The sequence below is a fragment of the Mesocricetus auratus genome, unplaced genomic scaffold (genome assembly GCF_017639785.1).
Source record: "Mesocricetus auratus isolate SY011 unplaced genomic scaffold, BCM_Maur_2.0 Super-Scaffold_100008, whole genome shotgun sequence".
NCBI classification, from domain to species: Eukaryota; Metazoa; Chordata; class Mammalia; order Rodentia; family Cricetidae; genus Mesocricetus; species Mesocricetus auratus.
The window spans coordinates 28,920,560-28,926,559 of NW_024429192.1; positions in this window are offsets into that span (position 1 = coordinate 28,920,560).

Sequence of the window (6,000 nt, forward strand, 5' to 3'; positions counted from 1 at the left end):
TGGGATACATCTCTGCTTCCTACTTTTCACTGTTAATTTGCGTCTTTGGCTTATTGAAGACAGTCAACTGAGTCTGGCTTGTCAGGGCCTTAGACGTGACCCCAGTATTCTGTGAGAAAGCACAAGCTGTGTGTAAAGTTCTGCTGTTCATTAATACAAATATTGCCACCCTGTCAAAGAGGGTGCAGCCTCTCTTGATGCCTCCATGCTGCCTCAAGTTTATTCTGGCCTATAGAAAGCAAAAGGGGGAATTGAGGTACAGGTGCTGGGTATTTTAAGGCCACTACTTAAGCTACTGTTCAGTTGATACTCCATTGACTCAAGCCACTGAAGTGTGTGAGTCCAACAGTATATACAGCAGAATCCAAGACCCCCTGTTCATCATGTGCTCTGGCCAAGACCTGGGTGCTTAGTTCTAACCATGTATAAAGATGGAAACCATTATATCAACATGGAAATTGTTTGTCTCTAACTTACTGAGTCACCATGACTTACTGTTTCTTCTTCTTGGAAAAGAAATCATAAGCACAGGTGAACAATGCCATCATTCATTTGATTGCAATGACAAGTTCTTGAAAGCTGTGATGCATTTGATGTAAAGAATCTAGTGATATTATTTTGGTGACTATTTGCTTAGTTTCTACTGCTTGAGAAATCAGTGTTAAGTTTTAATAATATATTTGCTTATTTCTCTCACAAAAAGGATTTTAAAAAAGAGTGACAAGAAAATATATGTCTGATCCATGACATCTATTGATGCATTGACTTTAATGAGTGGCAGAATCCACCTTTGTGAATTCTAACTACAATTTAACCTGGATGCCTTGTGCAGCAGTCCAATAGACTCTACAGATGTGGGATATTATTTGCACTCACTGAGGCTGCATACTACCTTGTTGGGGAAGTCCTGTGTATATGTCAATAAAGCACTGTCTGGCCAATAGGAATCTAGATAGGTGGGGCTAGGAGTCCAGGAGGATTCTGGGAAGGAGAAACACAAGAGAGTCAACATGTAACGCCATGGGGTAGGAGCCCGGAACTATTCTCTGGTAAGAGACATACTTAGATTAACAATTATGGGGTAATTACTTAAAGCAGAGCTAGCCAGTAAGAAACAAGCAAGGCCAACAGCTTCATAATTAATATAGCCTCCTGTGTGTTTATTTGGGACTGATATGGATCTGGAACCAGGCAGGCAGGAAGGCTCCTATCAAAGCAAAAGCTTCTCTTAACAAAATGGTGATCAGGAGCAGGGTTGAATTTCCACACAAAACAACAAAAGATTTAAAGGGATTTTAGAAACAGAAGAACGGAGAGAAGCACAGAATTTTGATAGCAGCATTTTTCTCAGGTGTTTTGCTAGCGACAAGCCGAGATTCACGTGGCTCGCTTACCGGAGTCTTCCTAACTCGACATAAAAAGGAAAAAAAAACCAGAAAGGTTGTTTTAAGAGACTCTGCTAACGATTAAAAGGTATGTACGTACAGCTGGAAGTGGCAGCTTTTGCTGGATGTCAGCATGGACTGAGGCGGTAAGCTGGAATCATGCTTACGCCTGCCATCTTGAAAAAAAAAATCTGGCAGTTTAAAACAGCCGCGGTTTTACAGATAAGACACGTGGCCAGAAAAACGTAAATATTTACAGTAAAGTCAGACTTGGATGAACAAAACCTCTAAAGGATTACAGTTTGTTTAAAAATATATGTAAGATTGAGAGAGAAAATAAAGCTGGCTGTGGGGGCACACGCCAGTAGGAATTGCTCCAGAGGCAGAGACAGGCAGGTTTCCAAAGAGAAACCCTGTCTCAGAGAAAAATAAATAAAAGTGAAAGAAATAAAGTAATAATAGATAAATAAATAAGCCACGCAAAGATGGAAAATACACAGAGAGTCTGGATACTGTATACTATTGTGTTTTTCAGTTTTTTGATTACTCAGGAAGGAACTGCTACTAAAGTACACTTGATTATAAATGCTGCTAAATTAATCCAACTTCTATCTTTTAAAAATGCCTTGACTTCAAAATTTAAGTATAAGGATATGTTACTTGCAAAAGGAGATTTTACTTATGTTTCCACAGAAAATGAAAAGCTGAGGAATCCTTCCAGGCTTCTGTGGTTTGACGAACCAAGACCCCCGGAAGCAGTGGACCAGATGTTCCAACAACTGAGACAGCTAAGATGATGCAGCCTTACAGACCCCCAAAATACGGACTTATACAGGTTTCTGAGTTTTGTCATGATCCCCATGGTGTGAACAGCGCCCCCTTCCAGCATGAAGCAGTTTGGAATGAGTGACGTCCTAATTCCCATCTTGTTTATAAATCTTTGTTTTCATTTAAATGGGATGGTTTATAATTGGTTAATGATCACAACCAATCTCCTTTTAATGGTAAAAAGGGGAATGATGGTATGGATATTGTTTTTCATTTATTGATACAAATTCAAGGTCAATTTTGTGATATGTATATTTCTCCTCTTGATTAAGTATTGTGCTTATACTGATCTTTTAAAATGTAATGAATAATTAAATAGACTATAGATAGTTACTTATAATAGTCAGAACTTATAGTTAGGTAAGTTAGGTTTTCTAGATATACAGAAATATATTTGAGATAGATAAACAGTCTTCAAACCTCTCAAAGGCCTTCAGAAAATGGCATTTAAAATGGTTTAGGGTTTTTCTTGACAATGAGAAATGTCTGCTCCTGGCAGCACCAATTATGTCTGAGAGGAAAGCAGGCATCGAAGAAACTTGTTATGGAGTTTGCTTTCAACATGGCAAGATTAGCCATTTGGGCAAGAAACTGCTCTTGCCTAGACTGACTGTTGCTGTATAAACTAGACATGCAGGACCCACAGGAAAGTGACTGCTAAACTCAGTCTTACAGGGTTCCTACTTCATGGAAGAGTCTACCAGACTTTCTGCAGGACAAAGAAAAATGACTGACAGACTGCCAGCGCAGATGGACAGTTTGAAATTTCCTGCTTTGCTGAGAAGTCTTCCAGACACATTGTGGCCTATGGGCTGAAGATGGATGCCCCAACATTACAGAGGAAATTCGGGTGACTGTCCAGGCAGTAAGATACCTCTGTCAATCCTAGTGTTTATATATTATCCTTCTGTGGTCTTTGATGGAGTTGAAGACAAATAGTTATAATTATAGTTTTCCTTAGTTATGATAAAAGATAGGCTATATATAGAACTTTAGACTCACAATGATGGGATGGATGATATTTTCTTTAAATCTTGCTAAATGTTAATAGACAAAATGTTGTAACTGTGTTCTTACTTGATAACTGTTCTGTCATATACAATTTGACTATGTTAAAGTTAAGATCTTTCTTTTTGTTTAAACAGAAAAGAGGAGATGTTGGGGAAGTCCTGTGTATATGTCAATAAAGCACTGTCTGGCCAATAGGAATCTAGATAGGTGGGGCTAGGAGTCCAGGAGGATTCTGGGAAGGAGAAACACAAGAGAGTCAACATGTAACGCCATGGGGTAGGAGCCCGGAACTATTCTCTGGTAAGAAACATACTTAGATTAACAATTGTGGGGTAATTACTTAAAGCAGAGCTAGCCAGTAAGAGACAAGCAAGGCCAACAGCTTCATAATTAATATAGCCTCCTGTGTGTTTATTTGGGACTGATGCGGATCTGGAACCAGGCGGGCGGGAAGGCTCCTCTCAAAGAAAAAGCTTCTCTTAACACTACCTCACTGTCACAGCAGTAAGAAAAGCAGCAGCAAAAACCTAGCAATTCAGGTCTCCGTTCAACACTCCAACAAAACTGCTGATCAAGAGCCAGGAATGATAATTGTCTAGTGTACTTAAGTTTCTATCCCCTATTTGTCAGCAGACACTGCATTTAGCACTTACTACACATATTTAGTGTTATAAGGAACTTCCTAACTAGCTTTTGGCCTTTGAATCACATTTTCTGCTTGCCTCTTTGCTTCAACTAGATAGTGGTGGCTGATGACGTCTTTCTTTACTTTGAATTCTCCCAGTAAATTCACTTATGGAACAAGAGAAGGAATTAGTCAAATCCTGTCTTCACTAATAGATGAAAGGTCTTTATAAGGTGAACATCTGATAGCCTCACAGAAGAGAGTTGAAGTCTAAGTAAATTATGAACTACCTGAGGAAATACGGAGAGGATGAAGGAAGAAAAGATCAAAGACAAGAATGTTCAGGATTGGGGGTTAAAGGTAATGCTTTAAAGAGTGCAAGGAAAGCATGAGCAATTTCTTGCAAAACAGACCAATGGAATTTAATGTGGAATCAAGAGAGGAAGCAAGATGAGTTGATAAACAATGCCTAGAGTCAGGAAGCATAAGTGGAAAATCTAAAAGTAGGAGAAAAATTGTTAAATGTGTGGACAGCAGCAGGGTTTGGTCTCAAAGAGGCCCACCATTATTTGTTTATTGAGTATCTGTTGCTTTCCTTGTACTACCAGAAACTGCTATTAACATCAAGCCACGCACAATATAACTCTTGTCCCTCAGCTTGCAAGACAGTTTTTTTTCTATGTAGAAATTTTCCTACAACTCAGTGGGGATGTAGTGATTTTATTTATGGGGCTCTTTTGATTGTATTAACATGCTCCAGTTTTATTTACTAACTTGAAGGCACCAGCAAAGAGAAGTAAGACAGCAAGACTGTCTTAAAACATGCTGAGCTATGGTGTCAGTAAGCAGGATAAGAAATACAGATAGGAACATACAACCAAGCATGGGAGTGCTGTCAAGCCAGGTAGAATTTAGGCACATCTTTTGTACCTACTGTTATATGTCTAATTTTTTTCATAGTAAAAAACAGAAAAAGAAGCTTTATTCAAAGTGTCCATATGAGATAAAGGAACAAAGTGGTCCAGTGAATTCTGAGTCCTGAGTCATTGTGGTCCTGAAATAAAGTTGAAGTTTGAATACAGGGCCAAGGATGTGCACATCTAAGCAGTCCCATAAAGATGTGATCCTAACTTCTATTGACCTCTGGGCTTCAGTCTTCTCCTCTAAGGTGTACTGGTAAGTTGCTTGAATTATGAGATTTCTTTCTGGAAGACAAGTTCTCCCAATAGATTGTGACTTTTCCTTCTCATAAGGTGAAATTCCTGGGGAAACTCCAATTCTGGGGGTGTGAGCTAGTCAATTGTTCAGACTGAGAGACATGGGTGTCTCTTTAGAATATCTTTACTTCTTCCTGCTGGTTTCTAAAGGGAATATTGGGATTCCACTCCCCAAGAGGCAACCTTGCATCCATCAAGCAAATCAGGCTTAAAGCGTGGCACCACCTATACATTGGTCATAAGAAATGTTTATTTTCTTCACCTTAAGCTATTTTCAATATCTGTCTTCTTTCCTTGGACTTTTGGCTGTATGATTGTTCCATTTGAACAATAAGCAAAAATTAATAAAATCACCTGCCCAATCTGAGCCATGTCTAATACTATACTCCTCCATATAAACAAAACAGAAATGTAATACATGATGAAATGCTGTTCCTCTGAGCACAAAATTCTAACTCTTCTACTTATTTCACACTCATCTCAAAATTTTAAGGTAGGTTCTATTAATATTCCTACTCAATATAAGAAATATGTCTCTCAGAGATACTAACCTGCCTAGGGCATATAATATTAATGCTTAAATATTACTAAAGTCTCTTCTACATATTCAGGTGAAGAAATAGCATAAACTATAAAATTAAATAAAACAAATTACATTGCTTCTGTGACCTCTTATTAGTGAATAAATCTTTTAGTTTGATGGGTATTCAATATAATTTGTTTAGTACCTAGACAAAATAATTAAATCTTCTAAGTGAAAAATTACTCAAGACAGAAACTAAATCTATCTTGGAGTACAGCAACATCTTCTCTCACAAAAATTGTTTTTGTTGTTTCATTTCAAACTTCTTTAAAAGTATCTCGCCCTTCAGCAAAGTGGCAGGCTACAAGATCAACTCAAGAAAATCAGTAGCCCTACTATATACAGATGATA